This window comes from Podarcis tiliguerta (assembly GCF_965153285.1).
Source record: "Podarcis tiliguerta genome assembly, chromosome: 7".
Taxonomy (NCBI): Eukaryota; Metazoa; Chordata; class Lepidosauria; order Squamata; family Lacertidae; genus Podarcis; species Podarcis tiliguerta.
In genome coordinates this window covers 28,217,913-28,239,924 of record NC_139540.1, presented here as the reverse complement: position 1 = coordinate 28,239,924, position 22,012 = coordinate 28,217,913, and the positions used below count along the sequence as shown (strand labels likewise).

Below are 22,012 nucleotides of genomic sequence, written 5' to 3'. Positions count from 1 at the left end.
TCGCAGTGGCTCATGGAAGAAAAACATTCCAACCCTGTTAGCAGAGCCTGTAATCTCTAGGGTGAATCAGTTCATCACTACAGTTTTGAATCTCTAGACAGCGCTAGTCGTGTGACATGTTTGTAACAGTTGCTTTCTCATTTCTGAAAGAAAGGAAGATCCACAGTGCATAATTGGCTCCAAGCAAGACTAGCAAATAAGTCGAATATTCAAGGTTGTTTTTTAAGTAGCCTATTTATGCAGACTAAAAAAACCAAAACTTTAGTGGTCTTTATGAGCCCATTTAACCCAGCAGTTGATGATCTAATGAATTATCAATTAGATTTACAAGCTTCCCTATCCAGAAGCACTGAGGTCACATGACAATTTGTACACCAAACAACGATAAAATGTAGAATGCAAAGCAGTTCATAGAGTTGGCACCTATGATACACACTGGGCTGCAGTCTTATCAACAGCCACAAGCTATTCCATGAATGATTGTCTGGGACCTACCAGGTGTATGAACCAGGCCACAATATATCAAGAGAGAATTTTCTGTGGGCTGGTGTATAAATATATCTGTATAGTTTTGTAATTTGTTAAATATAGCCCAGTCCGATGAAATCAGCAGTGTTTATATAATTATAAACACATACCTGGCTGTGAGAATTTTGGAGAAAGTCATTCACAGCCAAGTCAGGGAGATGGCTTTTCATTGCCTTATGAGATGGTACTTCTTCATACAGTGCATAAACTGTGGAATTTCCCACAAGTGTCCTGTAAAAACTGGGAGATCCCATTTTGCATCGAAAGAGCATGCCAGCCATTTTGGTTACTGTGATCTCGCGTGATTTCATGCTGTAGTTCCCGCCCCCCAAGTGCTTTTGGGGGGTAAGGCACCCTAAAATGCATGTTTTGGAGCACCGCAAGAGATCGCAGTCCGGGAAAATGTGCTATTTTGTAGGGGAAATGGCTTCAAAATGAACAGGAACTCAGAAAGCTGGGAAGGTGTAGAGCCGCACTAGCCTTCCTTTTCAAATATAAAAATATATGCATCAGGTACCTGGCCCTAAGGTACACATTCTGGAGCCAGGACACCTGTACAGAGAAGATTCATCAAGCCTCTAGTCATCACATGCCTAATTTCATGTAGGAAACACCCAGCACCTTATTGGAGTGTATCCTATGCAGCAAACCTGTGCACTGCATGTAGAGTAGTTTAGCCCATGGCATGCAATCCTTGCATAGCATTGGGATGAACTACCTGCTGAATATTTTTTGTAAGCAAAACATGAAAATACTTGCAGACCGTGTTCCAGAAATGACAATTAACTGCCAAATAAATGATGCTAAAAATAGTTAAGATATTGAGTCATCAGTCCTATGAGACCCATGCACAACCCAAGCTTGGTGTGCATTTGATTTATTAATCCTATATATTCCAACTCTGTTACTGATACATTCAGAACATTTCATGAATCCAAGCCTGCAATTCCCCCCCCCCCCCCGTGAAACAGCTGATATGGAGAAATTTTAACAGGTCTTGTGCTGCCTTCAATCTGAGAAACAAATATACACAGAAAATTTTTGTTGAAGAATGACGGGAATGACATTCCACCCACTGTTATTTGGCTATACCTTCTATCCTGCTTCCATGAATAACTATGTAGGCATAATGAAGGAGAGCAGGGGGCTGTGTATTTAATGGACATGGGATTGCTGCAGGGAAAGAAGCCTGATATTTCCATTTCTATTCATAGATGTAGATATATATATGAAACTAATTACAAAACAAAATAAAATATTTAGTACTTTAGGTTTGCACTTAAAAATAAGATGGAAGGGAAAGTAGTTTTATCAGTTGCTGGAGAAGATGAATGAACCCATGAGCAGTGAAAAGGTGATTTAAACAAATGAAAAAAATGGGGCATTATGCAGAAGATATAGGTTACAGTTGCTTCAGGCTACAGACACTTCAGATTACAGACTCCGCTAACCCAGAAATAGTACCTCGGGTTAAGAACTTTGCTTCAGGATGAGAACAGAAATTGCACGGTGGCAGCACGGTGGGAGGCCCCCATTAGCTAAAGTGGTACCTCAGGTTAAGAATGGTTTCAGGTTAAGAACGGACCTCCAGAACGAATTAAGTTATTAACCCGAGGTACCACTGTATAGGGACGCGGGTGGCACTGTGGTGTAAACCACAGAGCCTAGGGCTTGCCAATTAGAAGGCCGGTGGTTCAAATCCCCATGACGGGGTGAGCTCCCATTGTTCAGTCCCAGCTCCTGCCAACCTAGCAGTTCGAAAGCACCTCAAAGTGCAAGTAGATAAATAGGTACCGCTCTGGCAGGAAGGTAAACGGTGTTTCTGTGTGCTGCTCTGGTTCACCAGAAGCGACTTAGTCATGCTGGTCACATGACCCGGAAGCTGTCTGCGGACAAACGCCAGCTCCCTCGGCCTATAGAGCAAGATGAAGGTGCAACCCCAAAGTCGTCCGTGACTGGACCCTAATGGTCAGGGGTATCTTTACCTTTACCACTGTGTAGAGATAGATAGATAGATAGATAGATAGATAGATAGATAGATAGAAGGCATCCATCTGTCTCTGGAGATAATGGAGGAGTGTGCCTTTGGGGGTGAAATCAAACTGTTGGAAGGTTACAGCACCTGCTATGGCTGTAGAGAACGATAAGTGAGAGGCATGTTTTGTTGCAGCTGGGGCAGATGAAGGCTTTTGGTTGTGCAGCTGCAGATGCACCAGGACATTTCTACTTTCTGCACTCTTCCCAGTGGTCATTCTTCTCTGGTCGATGCTATGGATACACAGCCTGACTGTCTGTCTCCAGGCACTGCGGCTGATCTGCAAGGGATTCCCACATGGCGGGACTGATGTTGCTGCCAGCCTTCATGTCACATTAGCAGACACTTTTGTAATGCAGAGTTGGTCTGCCAATGGGCCTGGTGCCTTATGCCAACTCCCCATACAGAGCGCCTGCCACCTAATTCTAGACACAGGAACAACCCACCCAGAGAATATGTTTGCTGTCAGGGTTCACTTTATTCAGCCCACCACTGCTTCTAGCAGTCCAACATTTCCAGAGTCTTTCCTGATTCAGATGGAACGGACAGCTAGAGCTGTGCATCATCAGCATACCAATAACACTGGGCTCCAAACCACAGGTGAGAGTTTGCAATTGCTTCGCATAGAAGTTGAAAAGCGTAGGAGACAAAATGGACCCTTCTGGGACCCACCAGCTCAAAGCCACATAGTACATTTGTCTCCTAGTACTACTTTCTGGTGACATGGGTGGCGCTGTGGTCTAAACCACTGAGCCTAGGGCTTGCTGATAGGAAGGTTGACGGTTTGAATCCCTGCAACGGAGTGAGCTCCCATTGCTCAGTCCCTGCTCCTGCCAACCTAGCAGTTCAAAAGCACGTCAAAGTGCAAGTAGATAAATAGGTATCGCTCTGGCGTTTCTGTGCGCTGCTCTGGTTCGCCAGAAGCAACTTAGTCATGCTGGCCACATGACCCGGAAGCTGTATGCCGGATCCCTTGGCCAATAAAGCAAGATGAGTGCCGCAACCCCAGAGTCAGGGGTTCTTTGCTACTATCTGATAATGACCCTGAACTTTCCTGTATAACCACACCTTCACATACAGTGCATCCAATTTCTCATACCCCATAAGCCACTGAGAGATGAAGAAGAACCAACAGTCATACTTCCCCTTACTCTCCTGATAAAAGTCATCAGTCATGGCGACCAGGGCTATTTTTGTTCTAAAACTGGGCCTGAAACCAGACTGAAATGGGTCTAGAGAAGCCTTTCTCAACTTTTTAGTCCCCAGATGTTGTTGGACTACAATTACCATCATCCCTGATCACTGGTCCTGCTAACTAGGAATGATGGGAGTTGTGGTCCAACAACTTCTGGTGATCCAAGGCTGAGAAAGGCTGATCCAGAGAATCTGATTCCTCCAGGCGTGCCGGTAGCTGGATGGCCACCAGCTTCTCAGTCACCTTGCCCAGGAAGGGAATATTAGAGACTGGATGATAGTTCTCTCAAATCTTTGGATGCAGGGAAGACCTCTTCAAGAAGCGCTTGTAGTCAGTCCCACCACTGAAAGCTTCAGGCTTCCACAACTGAAAGGGATCCACAGGTTCTAAGTTAATGGTGCTACAAGGACCTCCAACAGGCCCAAACTAATTGTGGCATCAAGTTTGTCGTGGATTCAAGTGATTTGCCCTCAAAGTGCTCCACACACCTCTCACAGCAGGCTGTTGGGTGGTCTGTTGTTAATGATATGGCACTGGTCTGGCCATCTGATTTCCCACTTTAAATGCCTCTGGGTTTTGGGAAGGGAGAAATTTAGGGCTGAGCTGAGAAACTGAATTGCATGTGTGTATGCCCTAGAGGGGGCATGGCATTGTGTTTGAAAAATGAGATTTGGCAGGGAAAGAGCATTTGACTAGAAGGCTGCCCGGAAACACATGAGACAGTGCCCCTTTTGAAATGGCAAAACAGCCCAGTAAAACTAGGACAGCAGTATTTTATGGTGGTACAAGGATGAAAGATCAGGGACAGTAAATCAAAGTCCCAGAGTGAGAAACCTGTGGCCCTCCAGGCGTTTTTGGACTCCCGTTCCCATCAGTCACAGCCAGCTTGGCCAATAGTGAAGGATGATGGGTGCTGTACCTTGCCTTAAGGTTTGGTGCAGCTTTACCTGGGTTCAGTTCTATGACACCTGGTACCCACCCAGCCCTGTCATATATCAGCTATATTTTCAAGTATTCCCCCCATTCCTCCCCTCCCCCCCCCCACTGCAACCAGCTGGTAAGTGTTTTGCTTTAGAAGAAATGGGCTGTGTCTTTTTGTGTTCCCAAGCTGCTGCTTTTGTTTTCATCTGGCTTGGCTGAAAGGCGAGTAAAAGAGTGAGAGCAATACTGGGCATCAGTAGTTTTAGGCAGGCTTGTCCTCTTGCTCACTGGCAAGGACCACCTCTTGTGGGAAAGAATGCTTTTTGAAAAATTATCTGTCCATCTTTGAGAACAAGACACAGATTTGTGTTTTCTTTGTTTTGTTTTATGTAAGAAGGTAAAGGTAAAGGTACCCCTGCCCGTACGGGCCAGTCTTGCCAGACTCTAGGGTTGTGCGCCCATCTCACTCAAAGAGGCCAAGGGCCAGCGCTGTCCGAAGACACTTCCGTGTCACGTGGCCAGCGTGACATCGCTGCTCTGGCGAGCCAGAGCCGCACACAGAAACGCCGTTTACCTTCCCGCTAGTGAGCGGTCCCTATTTATCTACTTGCACCCAGGGGTGCTTTCGAACTGCTAGGTTGGCAGGCGCTGGGACCGAACAGCGGGAGCGCACCCCGCCGCGGGGATTCGAACCGCCGACCTTTCGATCGGCAAGCCCTAGGCGCTGAGGCTTTTACCCACAGCGCCACCCGCATCCCTTTTTTTAAAAAAACCCATATACTTTTTTAAAAAACCCATATACTTACCTTTATGTAAGAAGACTCGGCTCCTATTAAATCTCCTTTTCAACAATGGTATTTCTTTTATTATTGAAAGCATTTTATGGAAGGGCACAGATAGTAGCCCTCCCACAGTAGCTGAATCATGTTCATGTCTCTTCATAGGTAAGCCCCACTTATTTCAATGGGACTTAACAGGTAAGTATGTATGTATAGGGCTATAGCCTCAGTATATGGGTTTTAATCCATTATTTTGGAAACACATTCACTAAAGATGAAGTGCTTTATAATTAGGCTATTCCTTTCATAGCCTCAGAAGGTATTTTTCAGAATTATTGTAAGCTTCTCGCCGTTCTGGAGATGTTGTCAACACAAATACAGCCTCTCAGGTGAAATGAAAGTGCTCTGCTATCTAGTTGCATTGTTGTATTGTATGGCCACATTTAGACATAATACTTAACCATTGCTCAATACTATGGGAACAAACTTAGCTTCCTCCTTCCTGCTTTTTCTCCTGTCAAGCTTCCACTTCTGTTTTTAGTTATCTGTGGCTCACAATTTAATCCAGACCAGGAATTGTGGTTGAACACTAGTTATGAATAGTTTCCAAACAAACCAACTTTAAATGATAGCTGAAATGAAAGGCAGGACAGATTCTGTCCTTTATGCGGCTTTTTGAATTCTGACTCTGCTCTTTTTAAGAACACCTTAGGTTCATTGCCATAATACTATCAGTAAGAAAATATATTCACAGTCTAGGTTAGATAGACAGTGTTAAGGATTTTGTTTCATACCGGCATTTGCTATCACGTAGTCTTTAGAATTATTCAGAAATGTTACTTTTGAGTTTATAAAATGCTTTGGGGTGGAAAGCACTAACAATGCCAGAAGCAGTATGATATATCCTGTTGATATGACTCAGTACAGAAAATCTGTCTATATATCTGTATCTATTTAAATATTTTATTCAGGCCATTTGCCACTGTTACTACCCCAGCTGAAAACTAGCAAAGAATTTCACTTAGTTCATTATTAGAAAGCCTCAAAAGTGGCCTGGTTTTATAATGATAGAATGTTAACTAAATTAATAGCCACAGTGCTGGAAGAGGACTTAAAACCATGCTCATGAAGCAGCTATACTTGGCACAGAGCTTAAATTTGAAGAGCTTCTTTCTGTTACAACTCACATTCAATTAATTGGAAGGGTGCCGAAGTTCAGGAATCTGCAGTGTCATATTTTTATTGTAATTTCATGCTTATTCCCTCTGAAATTGCATGCAATATAGCAAGGAATACAAATGCAGAATGCTAGACCCAGAGCCCATCGGAGTCAGCTGAAGGCAGCTCTTTAATCTAGCTATGCAAAGTCTCATTGACGTCAATGGGGTGCATGCTGGAATAGAATTATGCATGAACGGAAATATTTCATGAAACGACACTGCAGTTCTATATCACTTTATGTAGCAATGTGCGCAGATATATATTAGCAACTTTCACACTGATGTGATGGGTCAGGCCCAGGCAATATATGAGCTAGGGGACTGCCTGCTATCCCCACGCGGTTGTGCTTAACCCTTGGGCAACTGTTGAAATGGTAGTCGTCTTCAGCCCTCATGATAGCAAAGATAAGCTTGACCACATAGCAGCCTAAAACACAGTACTTAGAAGGCATGGGGAAGAGGACCCCAAATTAATGCATTTATTATTTTATCTGCAGTGGTGTTTTGTTTTTAAGAGCTGCAGATTTCTTATCTCCATAAGGAAATTCATAGCAGAATGTGTACTCAGTAGCATCTAAGATCTGGGGACCAAACATGAGTCAACTTTTGGCTCAGAAAGGGCCCCAAGGTGACTTCATAGTTTAATTTTTAAAATCTTTAATTTAAAAAAACCTTAAAGCAATATCACAATATACAGATTAAGAGCAATTTAAAATATGAAAGTAGAAGTCATTATATTTAACAGCACATCATCAGCCTTCTACTGTTGGCCGGAAAGATCCTGGCTAATTTAAACAAACCATAGTTTAAGCATAGTTTGGCTTGGTTTGACTGCAGTGATAAACTGTGGTTAGTTTAAACCAAGATATGGATTTTTCCCAATCATGCCAGACAAGGAGAGAGGGGGGCAGGATGTGCATCATCATAGTACATCATATGTGCTTCTAATATTCCAAAGTTGGTAGAAGTCAGAAGCAGAATTATGGTTGTGAATATGCTAATTCCACTGAGTTCTTCAGAGATTAGCCAGAGAAGCTTAGCCATATAATTTACTTGCATAACGAGGAAAATAGAGATCCTTGGACTGGTGAAATGATCTGTGTCCACTAAATTTCCCCTGAATACCATTGAAAATTGCTTCAAAGAAAGATGCTTAATATAAAACTGTCTTAAATCTAAGCATCCCATCTTAGATACCAGCAGGATTAACACTAACTTTGAACTTGAATTTGAATACGGAGTTTGCCTGATGCCCCAGCTAATGTCTAGCTTGGGTTTGCATTTAGGATTGAGGTGTCACTCCTAATTAAGTTAGTCGGACAAAATCCAAGCCTACTGCCACACACGCCCGTGTGATTCAGGCATTAACAACGTTGAAAGTGGCACAAAATTCAGAAAAGTAACTGGAAGGTGCCTTCTCCAGCTGTTTCATATGGTAACAGCTCACAATTGTCTTTCTTAAATTTAGGCACGTTTTTCTTGCTGAATCTGTAACTCAGCCATTATACTTAATAATGTCATTTCCCCATATGCTGCAGGGGACGAGGCCACCTCTGAGCTGAGGCAAGTTTTTAATATACTATTTTATGTTAAATGCAGATATGTACTTTTTTTAAAAGGGGAGGAGGGGATTGAGGGGAAAACATAATTAGGATAACATAATGGCTGCCATTAGGGTTCAACGAAATAGTTTTCTAGAGTAGTTCTTGGAGGAACCACTTAATGCAACTGTACAGCTGCTGCACAATGCATCCCTTGATTATGGCTGATTCAGATCTTTATTTATTTAGGTAAAAGCAGCTTTACTATTTTCCCATTCCTCCTCATGACCTTTATGTCTCATTTAGTCTGGAAATTGACTGCTGCTCAGCATTTTTCCCCTCATACTAAAAGCTGTTACTCTGCAGGGCTCATATTTAAAGCATGCCAAGCAGCTATTTGCCAGGCTGGAGGGAGAAAAAGGCTGCCTGTCACGCCACTTATGGGCTTTATTTATTGTAGCAGTTGCTTGGGAAATAGTCACCATCCGCACACGGCGGCAGTGTGGGCAGGAAAGAAAAAAGATTTTACTTTTCTTGGGGCTCCAGGTTTTCCATTTAAATATTTAAAGCGTTTGGTGTTCTAAGCAATTTTCACATGTTATCAACCCTGAGATACCCCGAAGTGGAAAGCGGTATCGATGGGGGCAGATACTTCTTCTCTGGAGCTCTGTCCCATTGCATATCAGACAGGCACCTTCCCCATTGTTGCTGCTGGTTTGGCACGTGCTGAATACATTTGATGTTTTATCATGTTTTTAATATTCTGTTGGAAGCCACCCAGAGTGGCTGGGGAGGCCCGGCCACATGGGTGGGGTATAAGTAATAAATTGTTGTTGTTGTTGTTCCTTCAACAAGCTCTCAATTCATCTCAGTAGGTATCTGTCTTGAACTTGAGTTGATTTTATGTATGTACTGCTGTTTTAAACTGTTTTTATATTTATATTTATTTTTAAAAATGTTTTTATATATGTGATTGTTTTAAGTTTGTGTGTGTGAATGTTTCATATACAGTATGCTATTATATTGCGCATCACTTTGGGCTGCCTCATGGGAAGCAATAAATAAATATACTGTACTATTGTGCTCCAACAAGTGGTATTAAAATGCAGATTTCATTAAGCCATTGTAGCTAGTGGCTATCAGTTAGTAACCAGTAAGGAACTATCTCTAGGAATTTGTCTAATCACTTTTTAAAAACCATCTGAGCTACTGCCCATCACCACTTCTTGTGACAGTGAATTAGGGGGTTATGAGAGAGAGAGTACATATAACCTAAAAACACAGAAAATGTGTCTTTTTCTGTGTTTTTACATTATATCCATTCTCTCTGTTAACCGCTAATTCCACTCAGAAAAATAATGAAAGGGGGGGAATATAAAAGCAATGCCAGTAGAACCATTGAAATTCATAGGCCTAGCTAACTTAGTTTTAAGGGGGTCTACTCTGAGTAGGACTTAATTAGACTTAATCTCAAAAATATACTTAGGTGACTCCTGACAGCCACTGCATGCACTATCTGCTATGGCATTGTTCAGATGGTACTTGTGCTAACACAACCGTTGTACCCGTATGGTTTAATGTGGATCTCACATTAGTTCAACAAGCAATTAGTTTTACAAGCAGGCTACTTTAGTGGAGCACATGGGGTGGTAGGATAAATGTCAACAAACCCTGATCCTCAGCAACCGCTATCTGTGTACACCTCACTCGTGTCTGATGTATGGCAGTGGGAAAACACTCATGCTCCCGCGGAGGGAAGGGCTTGATCCTGGGACCCCAATGTAGATTTCGCCCCTACTTTTGTAATGTCTGAATTGAGTCTCACCTATCATTACTCAAAGCCGCATTCATAGTAAAGCCAATAAAACGTGTCTTTTTATTCCAAGGCACTTGAATTTATGCCACTCTGTAGCTTTTGTATTCAGGCGCTGTGACATTGGGCAAATTGCTCAGAGTGCTTTCTTCCTGCTGCTCTTTGAAACAGCAAACGGTCCGAAGGCTTCCAGAGCATTGGATGCATGACCACGCTCTTGTTCACTTTGTGCAAAGCTTTGCCAAAGATGCACAGTGCCTACCTGTTCCCAGTCTTTTGTCCTCACAGCTGCCTGTTGTATTTGTAAGAAATCCTACATTTGTGCAGCTGAGATAAGAAATTACTTATTTCAAATGTCTGCAGCTTTTACGCATTTCCACATCTTTATGCCTTTATTAAGGCTTTATTATATTTGCGGCACAGGGAAAACTCATTCGCATTGTATTGCTATAGCATTGATGATCGTGACTGCAAGCCTTATACGGAACAAAGCAGGGTTCTGATTGTGCAGCATTAGTTAACAATTCATGTTTCACAATGAGCAACAGTTGTTTGGTGATCTCTTTGACATTCTGTGTGGGAGAACATTGCTTCGTTTGAAAAGGCGTTGATCACAATCTTACATTTCTTTCAGCTGATTTGTTCTCCAGGTTGTGCTTTGGAATTCAGTTTTATTTGTTAGTTATCAGCACAAAGGCTTCAGAATAATTTGTTCACAGATTCTCTGATATGGTGGAAATATTCTTTGAATACTGTTGTATCCATAGCTGAGAGGATAATTGCTTTGGCAGAGTCAGGGAAAACACCCAGTGCAGCCACCAATAAAAGTTTAAGCCAACCACCTTGGCAAAGTTTATTACATGTTATAATATCTTTCACGTGCATAAGAAGCAGCTGTGTGGGGGCCCATAGTTTTGCAGCAGAGCACATTCTAAGCATGCAAAAGGTCCCAAGTTCAGCCCCAACCATGTCTGCTTAACAGCATCATAGAATTAGAGTTGGAAAGGACCACGAAGGTCATCGGAAATATTTTGCCCAACGTGGGACTCAGGTATTAGATAATGGGAAGTGGGTGGCTGGTACCTCCAGCTAGGAAGGACTCCTGTCTTAAACCCTGGAGAGTTGCTGTCAGTCAATGTTGACAGTAGTGAACTAGATGGGCCAGTGGTCGGGCTCTGTATAAAGCAGCTTCTGGCAATCACATCTGCCAATAGTGGGAAAAGTAAAGACACATCTTAAGGATGGGTGCCAAACTGACCAGGGATCCCAAGAGTTTTGGCTTCTGAACCATGTCCGAGATTGCAGCTCATTTACTTTGTTCCAAAGGACTAAAAGTGCCATAAAGAACTAAGCCAAATAATACTTATGTAGCTCCATCCCTTCAGTTAAGTCTGCCTGGGTACACCTTGCTTCTTAACCATACTAGACAGTGGTACCTGTTAGGAGCTCATCCTACTCTCAAGTAGGACCCTGGCTGGGACACATGCCTGACTGGCATGTTCCCTCCCTCCTGGTTGTTCGTTTGGGAGCTTGAAAAGCTTTCTTCAGCCCGAACATCACAGCGACCAATGCCTACAGACATCGGCACACTTAGGGATCCGCAGAGTCTTTGCAGCTTGCGTGACAGTGCTCAGCAACTCAGCATTTTGGCTAATCTACTTTATTTACATATAAACACACATGGAGCACTGCAACATGGCTCCCTCTCTCTAGCATCAGACAGCAAAGAGAAAGAACAAAGGACAATAGTCCCACTTCGTGGAACACAGTAACACAAACATCCTGTCTCTGTCACTTCCCATTTTGTGGAGTCAAAACATACACCGTCATGTGAAAGACAACAATCCCATGACTGCCATCATGGAGCAGGAATTCTAACAGGAAATCAGTTTTCAAATATAATTCATTCCGGAAGACCATTCAAGTTCTGAAACGTTTGAAAACCGAAAACTCAGTACTGAAGACTCAAAACGGAAAACTCAATACGAAAGCCGCGTTTCATGTTCGACTTCGGAGGCGCGTTCGAAAACTGAAGCATTTACTTCCAGGTTTACAGAATTCAGAAACCAAAACATTCATCAACGGGTTCATTTGAAAACCAAGCTACTACTGTAGTGTGATTAAATTTTGGGAATGTGATAGGATCTTATGTTAGGAACAGAGTGACAAAGAGGAAGAATGCTGGGAAACTGCTATTTGTATAGACAGCTGTTATCGAGTGTAATGGTAACAGAGCACTATAAGGAGAAACTTGGGAATGGGCCAGTATGTCTTCAAAGCTGACCCAAAATACACTCAGAAGTAAGACATCTGAAAGTTTTGCCTTCTGGGCTTCTTGGGCTCGATTCATGTAATCTGTATATGTTCCTCCCCCACACAATGGAGAACGACTTCTCAGATAGGTGTGCAAATGAAATATCTGATGTTTCACTTGCGTGATTTAGTTTCTTCCATCTGCTTCAATACCAACAGTTACTTTCCAGAGTATTTGTCTCACTGAATGCTGTTCCCTAGAAACTAATTAGCATTTCATTGTGCAAGTATTTCTGCTTACATGGTGTTTTCGAACTAAGAATGTTGCTAATCCCTCTATAATTAATGCTAAAATGTCATAAATAATGCTTTAAAAAAGAAATTAGATGGTAGGTAACATTTTAATATAATTGTATTTTAATTGCAAAATTACCAAGCAATTCCCATAAATTATATATCACATTCACATAAGTATGACGTGAATTACTTCATTATGATTAATGTAATTGTGAAAACCACATGAATTAATGAGGACTGTCCACTTATTTCCAAACTATGTTAATGCACTAAATGTTTGTTATTTTATTAACCAATTGCATTGGTACTTCTAAAAAGGGAGGGCATAAAAACACATGGAAAAGCAATTGAAAAGAAGGCAAAGTATTGAGCATTTGTTAAACAAGTACAAATAAATGTACTGTAAAAGGAGATTGTATAGGAGTCTGCTTCTATCATGTATGTGTCAGCAGCCCACTTTTGAACTGGCATAGCAATGGAGTTGAAGATTATTAGGAGTTTTAAATGCCATTCTTATTGTGAGTTATGAGCTGAATTAATCAACCAGAAGAGGGGACCACAGGCAGACCAAGGCAGCAGCGTGGCGGTTGCACTAGCAGACTGCTACTTTGGGTCTCACCCACTAAAATTTTATTGGAGTTTTTTTTCAAAAAAGATTCAACACAGATTTGAAATATAAGTATTTGCTGGCAATCATTTTCTTGGGTAGTTGGCTCAATATATTTATATATGCTGAGTTTGTTTGGTCAAATATTAGGTATCTCCATCTGCCACTCCTCACCTGTTTTCAGCACCACAGCAGTCCACAAAATAAAATAAAAACATAGAAATAATAATCCACCAACAGCATACAAATCAATATGGCTAACCTGATCCAAAACACCCACCCACCTCACTCACACACGAAATCAAAGATCACCACAGCCAATCACAAGCAAACAATCATACCCTAGGCCAACCCCAACCTCTCTCACCACCAAAGGAACACAAGTGAACAACACAAGCAACGCTGACACCAAACTCTACATACATTAAACATAATAGAAACACCGCCACCCGACCCCACCCCCATCCATCTTCCCTCTCTCCACCCCCCTTTCTTTTTTCTTTCTTTTTTCTTCTCCCCCTAATGCCTCAGCAAATGAAACGGATTTGTAAAAATGTTACATGGGGGGGGGGAATACGAGGCATTACACTTACTTCTGTAAAACTAGAAAATCCTTAATAAAATATCAAGATGGGGGGAGGGGAAGAAAAGAAATATAAATGGAGACAAATTAGATAGGACAGCATGCAGGGGATGGACGTACCACGCCCTAGTCTTTCGAACAGAATCTTTTCTAATCTGACTTTTGAAATCTTCACAATGTTAGCAAATTATGTACATTTTCAGGCAGTTTCTGCATTATGTCTGTAGCTCTCTCATGGAGTTTTCTGCACACATGATGGTGGACAGTTCAGTTTTTTAAAAAGTCTTATCTTTTCTAGTTCTGGCTCTCTGGCACAAGGAAGGCTTATTCTTAACACACGGATAAATCTCAAAGGGAGCTCCCTGCTACGATAGATATAGACTTGGACATCTGTTCCTTCTCATTAATCAGGCTTGGAAAAATGACAGGAAAAATTGTGACATGTCTATCTACAGTTCTCTGTTTGAGGTGAGGCAAGGAGAAAAGGAGCTCTGCAGGCTGAAACATGCCCTCTGCACCTAATTCATCTTTAAAAAACATTTGCTTATTTACTTGCAATGTTGCTGCAAACCACTTTTCCATTTTTCCAACTTACGCAAGTGGGAAGCAGCAATAAAATAGCTGTAAAAATTCAAAATTCTAAGCTTAGATGAAATGATAATCAACATCAGTAATATCTACAAAAATACCACCAAATAACATTCAGAACACACTAAATATGAAATGCCAGTATAATAACAGACAGGACTTGCTGAAATTTATTTCACACAATTCCCCAGAGTGGTTGGGGAAACCCAGCCAAATGGGTGGGGTGTAAATAATAAATTGTTGTTGTTGTTGTATCCTGGCATTTCACTTAATAAATAGCATTTAGGGCAGCTTATTACTACTACTACTACTACAACAACAATTATTATTATTATTATTATTATTCACTCTTCATCTGAGGATCACAGGGCAGTTGACTCTATAAAAACACAAAAATACATAACATAGTGACAATATTAACCCTTACACACAGTTTAAATGTCATAGATTGTTAAATTAGCCAAACTGTAAAACACAGCCTTAAAACAATGGGGGAAAATGATAAGGGTGCCAGCGGGGGGTGCGGTGCAGGCCAGAGAGTGTTCCTGGCTTCCTGATCCCCAAGTGCTTACTGAGAGGAAAAGGGATGGCGGACAGGAAGACTAGTGGATATTCTGAGCCCTGGACAGATTGTGCTTCGAATATTGAACGTGTTCCATGGATTTAGCCCTGAAACAACCTAGTAAACCAGGAGAAGCTTTGTAAAGCTGATGCTGCTCCTTCTCTGTGGTCAACATCAGTCTTGCTGCCAACTCAAGCTTCTAAACTGCCTTCAGTGGCAGCCCCGTCTGTTAGCATTTGCAGCATGGTTGGCTAAGCTGTGCCCCTCCTGATAGCTCAAACTCCCACCATTGCTGACCATTGATCATGCTGACCGAGCCTGTTGGGTGTTGGAGCTCCACAGTATTTGTCGAGTCAGTAATAGAGTTGGGAGGATATCAGGGAAATCACAACATTATTTCCAGGAAGCAGTGCTGCTGGCATATCAATTGAAGCTAATAAGATGTACTCAGGGCCATAACTTCAAACTAATAATTATAATCCGTGAGAAGACCCATTAGAGGCACTCCTGATCCAAGCTGCGATCCTGATCCTTGGCATGCAATCCCATGCAAAATAGGAATGTTCAGTTATTTGAGACTGGCTACAGTATTACTCTTAGGCCAGCCTTCTATTGAATGCCATTTTGGCATTCTGTGAGAAGATTTTGGGCAGGTGAAACATTTTTTGCTTCCTCTCTACACTTACACTTCCCAAATAGCACACCAAAACTGTTGTGTAAGAAGGTACTCAAAGGTTTGTCCCCTCAGCCTGGTCTCCACCGCCATGCAGCCAACCCCAACCACTTTAAAATATTGTTCCTTTCAGCATAGAATCTCTGTGTTGCATTGTAGCTATGGCCCAAGACCTACCCTATGCAAAAACCTGCTTCTTTAATCCCCTGCAGACTGCTTGGCTATTACACCACCAAGCCACTGGGACCAGTAGTGCCAAGGAAATCACTTCTGGGAATCTTCAACTGTTCAGAAACTCTGGAGATGCTCTCACCTGGGCAGGGGTAGAGGCAGGGAGTTGGAATGCATCTTAACATCTTCTGCAGATGGAGAAAAGGGAACCGTGCCCATTGTGAAAATGTTTCAATCTGAACTTTCCTTCTGAAATGTATAGAACTGGTGGCCTAATCCATTTGCACTTACTGCTTCTGTGTATTTTGAGGGGTAGAATGGCTATTTATACATGCTTCTTTGCAAGTGGAAAACATTTTTTTTAAAAAAATAATAATAATCCAGTAGCAGACATTACTCACAGATGGAATTGTAGCGGTCGATCCCCCATTGAGCTGAAGGCTCTGTTGTTCCTGATGCAGCTATGCTGCTGGTGCTGTCTCTCTGCAAAACGAAAGCTTGGGGGCAACAGTTTTTCCAGTTAATGCTCTGGAAAAGGAGCACGGGATATTATTCAAAGCTGAGCTGCAAGGGTTGATTGTAGCTTCCCAGCAGAAACTGTTTCTAAAACATTCAGAGTTTCGGGAGAGCAAACGGATTTTAGCTTCCCTTCCGATAGACTGATAAAGATGGGGCTTACATCTAGAGTAGTTTTGCATAATGATTAGCTTCCTCTTGGCAACGACAGGGTGCTGCTTATGTCAAAACAACCCTAAGTCTGAACCCGGGAGATGCACTCGCTTTGCCTCTTGGTTCAAGCTGTTTTTACTCATTGCTAGTGGGCAACCATTTAAAACAAAGCAATACTCTCATACAGAAGACATCACAAAGGCAGGGTAAGATACAGTAACACGGGCACATATCTAATGAGCATATTAAAAAGTGAGGGTTTCTCCAGAGGCTCTTTATGTGCTACATTCTTCTCACAGCCTTTCTGATATTATTATTATTTCATTACCCCAACTCATGCAATTAGATAGCTTTGTATACCACCAACCAGTTCAAAAGAGGCTCCCTCAAATTATTCCATCATCTGCAGCATTGTCGCATCCTGTCCACGCGCAAGATTGCCTCATAGTGGAGGCAAATGTGAAACCTTACTTTGTGAAGATTAGATGAATTCATGACAGATAGGGCCACACAGCAGCTATTGAAATGTTAACGAAATTGAATCTCCATATTGAGAGCCAGTTTACCTTTGAATACCAGATGCTGGTATCTTCAAGTAGCATCTGGCTGCCCATGTCAGACAGAGAATTTGATTAGATATACTTTGATCCAGAAAGGCGATGTTTCAGTTCTTGTAATATCTTAAGACACTTTTACTCAGACAAGCATAGTTTGGGATTTTTATTTATTCTAACACGCCATTGCAATATCAACGAGCAGAGCAAGGTTCCAGGAGTTCCAGGCGAGGCACAGCAGAGGCTAGTGTCTTGAAGAAATATGAGTTATTAACACATATTTACACCTGAAAGTCTGCAGTAAGAAGGGGCACAGAAGAGCGCCTCTCGTTGCCCCTCTCTTAGCTTCAGCAAGCTTAGGTCTAAAGCAGCAGTCAGTCATGGCTCTTGGTGCAGCCTCCTCCAGCCTCCAGCATGAAGTTCTGGCCTGACCAGCAGCTCATGAAGGTCTTCCCTTTGTTATCCTTCTTCCTCTCAGTACATCCTTGGATTTTCAAGAAAAAAATTCCTCTGACATCACCCCCCCCCCCATCACCTTGGCAACCTGCCTTTAATGGCACTCTGTTGTTTATTATTGGCTCTGCACTTAAGCTAGCCGATCAGTTTGCATAGGCTAACCCAGGAATTCCTCTGCAGACTGTATTTTCCCTTCAATATCCCAGCTATTATCTAGATTCTGACGTTCATTAATTTCTTTGGTTGGGGGTGTTATTCCTCTGCCCCTCATGTTCATAACATCGCATTAATGATGAATAATACCGTTGTTTATATTATAACATTGCAGAAGTTGACTGTTATGATATGGTTGTAAAATACCTAGAAACACAGACAACCAATATGGAAGGGGGCCTCACTATGTGAACCACAAAATGACAAAGCAGGCAAGTGGTTCTCTGACTGACATTACCTGCCTGTTCATCTGAGGTCTGATTCAAAGATGCAGGGGTGAGTTGGCAACAGTTCCTACCACCTCCCTTAGCTGTTCCATTGATTGTTGTGTGTCTGGTTCAGACGGACATTCTACAATTTGTAACTACTGAGCAAGAGAACATTTTACTTCTCCTGGTGGGAAAAAGTGACAGGTAGCGATTTCAATCTGCCGGTCTCTCCAGTAATGCTATGTGTCAGTTTTTGCTATCTTGGATCAGAAGGGAGATCAGGGGTCCAGGTGTGAGATCCTGACAGGTATTCATTCCAGACTTTCAGTCTGACTCAAATGCATCTTGTCATTTTGCAGTCTATCGCAGCCTGAAAACCTTTACTGGTTTAGGTGGGAGATGCCTACAGGTAGCAATTTCTGACAGCCACCCTGTCCAAATCTGCTGCTTGTCTGTTTCTCTGGCTGGAGACTGCACTGCCTAGTTTTCATATGGGGAAATATTTTTCTCTCTCCAAACAAGGTCATGTGGAACTTGCACCCCAGGTAAAAAAGCTAGAAATATCAGAGAAAGACATGAACATTGCTGTTTTTTATTTTTTGCATGGATGCAACTTTCAAAGAAACATTGCTCTGTGTAGTACCATGTCTGCCTGAGGACTTCCCTGCCTCTGATAAACACACTGGCAAGTCTTATGTCTGGGAAACCCATCCTTTTAAGCAAGCCCACTTTTGCACGTATTCCCAAAACAATTATGTTCTGAAAGTTATAGCATTTCTGCCCACAACAGCTGCCCCCTCCATTTGGTTTGTTGCTTTAGGACCAAACCAGATGTTTTGATGCAAACTTGCCTGGAGAAACCAATGGCAGTCTGGCACGGAAGAACTCCAAACCAGCATAACGTATTGCACACATTGCAAAGCATCTGTTTTCCTACCATACAGATTGTGGTACTGGCATATGCTCTACTCAAGGCACAATTGTCTTAAAAAAATTCACATGCACTTAGAATGAGTGAATGTGACCCCTGGAAAACAGACCCATAGTGAGAGCATGTCTGCAGTGAACGTACACAATATCGTAGAAATATCGCATATAAAAATAGAGGTGGTATTATCAGAGGACATATGCTTTGAATTTTCTCTGGGAAGTTTGGTTTCTTAATGATTTTCACACATAGCCTTTGGGGGAGAGAGAGAAAAATGAAGTTTTGCTCTACTTATAGCTAAAGGAAAATAAGTGTGATGCACCTTTTGCAGATGAAAATGTGGATTTTTTTGTATTATTATTTTATTTTGTTTGTACCCTGCTTTTTTCTCTGATGGGACTCAAGGCGGCTAACGGATCAAAACAATAATGGCTAAAAGCATAGAAAAAGAAAAACAATATTTAAAAAACAATTAAACATTAATAGAATTGGAACAATATACATACAGGCAACTCCCAGTTTATGCAGGGGTTACGTTCCAAGGCACTGCAAATTTAAGTGAAATTGTGTACATTTGTAACATCATTGAAAAAGCCTGCAAAGACCTCGTTCCACCCCTGCCCCATTCCACCCCTTTTGTGACGTTTTTCAGGTCACTTAAGTGTTTAGTGTGATGCACACATACTCAGCCACACACATACTGAACGTGCATGAATAGGGAGCTGACTGTAAATAAAATCTGTTTTAAACATGCAAATGGTTACAATAAAAGCAGCACCAGCCCTTTCATTAAAACCAGTCAGTTCCCAAGAGCTTGTTGGAACAAGAAGGTCTTCATCTGCCAGCGAAAAGACAACAAGGAGGGAGCCAACCTAGCTTCTTCGGGGAGATAATATCCCTTATCTAATACAAATAAACACTACTCAAGCCTGCTGTCCCCATGCCACTTTGCTGAAAACTCTATGCTGTTATTTTGCTATACTGTATTAATGTACTCTACAATAGTAGCTTGTCCTCCGCTGGTTTAGAAATTTAGGCTCCATCCTACATGGCAACTTGGATGTTCACACATCTGAAATTGCATGCATGTGCTTTAGAAGCAAGAAGAAACTTATATTTTTATGATGCAAACTGCCCTGTGATCTTTGGATGAAGGGTGGAATGATGATGATGATGATGATGATTATGCTTTTCCCCACCCTATTCCTCAGAAATATATCTATGTAGTTTAGACCTGGAGTACAAGCTTGAATCCTTAAGAAAGTCAAAAGTAGAAATGTACACGATCAAAATTTTAACAAGTTATTTGAAAGAAAACAAAAACAGGGACAGGTAGCAAAAAGAGATTTTATCCCGGGTGAACAGGGACAACTGGAGGACATTATCTACCTACCTATCTATAGCATTTCGGGACGCGGGTGGCGCTGTGGGTTAAAGCCTCAGCGCCTAGAGCTTGCTGATCAAAAGGTCGGTGGTTCGAATCCCCACGGCGGGGTGCGCTCCCGTTGTTCGGTCCCAGCGCCTGCCAACCTACCAGTTCGAAAGCACTCTCGGGTGCAAGTAGATAAATAGGGACCGCTTACTAGCGGGAAGGTAAACGGTGTTTCCGTGTGCGGCTCTGGCTCGCCGGAGCAGCGATGTCACGCTGGCCACGTGACCCGGAAGTGTCTTCGGACAGCGCTGGCCCCCGGCTTCTTGAGTGAGATGGGCGCACAACCCTAGAGTCTGTCAAGACTGGCCCATACGGGCAGGGGTACCTTTACCTTTACCTTTATCTATAGCATTTATTTCCTACTTTTCCTCCAGGGAGCTCAAGATAGCTTTCATGGAATACTTCCTCCCAATTTTATTCTCGCCACAACCCTGCGAGATAAGTTAGGCTGAGAGACTGTGACATGGTCACCCAGTGAGTCCCATGACTAAGCGGGGATTTGAACCCTGGTCTCCCAGTTCCTAGTCCAACACTCTAACCACTAGACCAGGAAATGAGCCAAACAGTGCTTTAAGACAGGAACTTAATTTGCTAATGGGTGGTTGAGATACTGCAAATGGGTCATAGACAACAGGGGCTCGGTTTTTTGTTTCTTCTGGTAAATCTGGATTAAATGGCTCTGGCATTTTGAAGCTGACGTTGTGTGGCCTCTACAGACCACCTGCATGCATCATGTGGAGCCTCTCGCCCCACAATAAACACCCACCTAGAAGCACGCAAAGACTGAATGTGTGAATCGTAAAGAATTTCCCTTGTTCCAATGCCACAGAGTTGTTCTGAATAAATTGACTTATTTTAGAGAGTCGCTATAAATATGTGGTGGCATTTTTCTTAAGGAAACAAAATATTCCCTCAGGTGTTTTGTGTGCGGTGAATAAGTAGCCGCTTTATTATTTCTTAACATAAATAAGCTGTTATGTAGCTTAGTGTGTTTGTCTCCACTGTTAACATAAATAGCCCAACCGCTCGGAGAATGTATAATCTTTGCCTTCTCCTATTTCCAAAAGGCCCGACAATATTTTGCCATTTCCTGACATGTCACCGGTGGAAACACATTTCCAGAACTTAGGCTAACTAGAAATGTTGACCGAAGACACACCAGCCTGTACAAACGTATCCCAGTCTGTCAAGGAGATTTATCTGAACAATTCAGACACCAAGCGACCGCCAGCTGAGACACTGATTGGCACATAGAGAGATGACTTCTGGCCAATCCCCTCCAAGACAGTCAAAACTGAGTTCTCTTCTTTTCATTATTGTGCTTTAGTTGTCTTTTTACTTATTGAACCTTGGGCTGGACCTAGTCGTTGGCAGGTATTTTCCCCAGAGGTGGCACGAATTTCCTCACACAGGCATTATCTGACAGTGTTAAGGTTCCCCCCCTGCAGAGCCCGTGATGGAAAGGCTATCAGACAAGCAGGCAAAACCGTTGCACTTGCCACAGTGTTTGCCTTCTAGAGGGAAAAGGAACAGTCAATCTCAAAACGCTGATCTGACTGACACTATCCAACTATTTTTGCAAAGTGTGCTCAAAAGTTCAGACAGGGAATAGTGTTGATTGACTAAAGCTGAGGAAAGGCTAAATGTCAGCCTTTCAAGGCTAAATTTGTGGCAGCTCTCTAACAGATAGGAGTGACGTTCGGAACGGAGACTGACAAAAGAATTGAAGGTGGTAAAAAAAAAAATGAGGACTGCATATATTTAAGATTAATTTTGTTTTGAATA

The 22,012-nt window shown here is 42.3% G+C and overlaps 1 protein-coding gene and 1 long non-coding RNA gene across 6 annotated transcripts in view; one reads left to right on the top strand and one right to left on the bottom strand.

Moving 5' to 3' along the window:
* RALYL (RALY RNA binding protein like) overlaps positions 1-22,012 on the top strand; it is a 246,459-nt gene that overhangs the window by 128,897 nt on the left and 95,550 nt on the right. The window lies entirely within an intron of this gene.
* LOC310682555 overlaps positions 1-22,012 on the bottom strand; it is a 45,953-nt gene that overhangs the window by 9,024 nt on the left and 14,917 nt on the right. Inside the window, exon 1 of one of the 2 annotated variants that reach the window (XR_014513987.1) lies at positions 16,168-16,263. The exons of the other annotated variant lie outside the window; for it this stretch is intronic. This is a non-coding gene — a long non-coding RNA (uncharacterized lncRNA). Of the gene's footprint in view, positions 1-16,167; positions 16,264-22,012 lie in introns of those variants that run through there. 2 annotated transcript variants of the gene reach the window in all.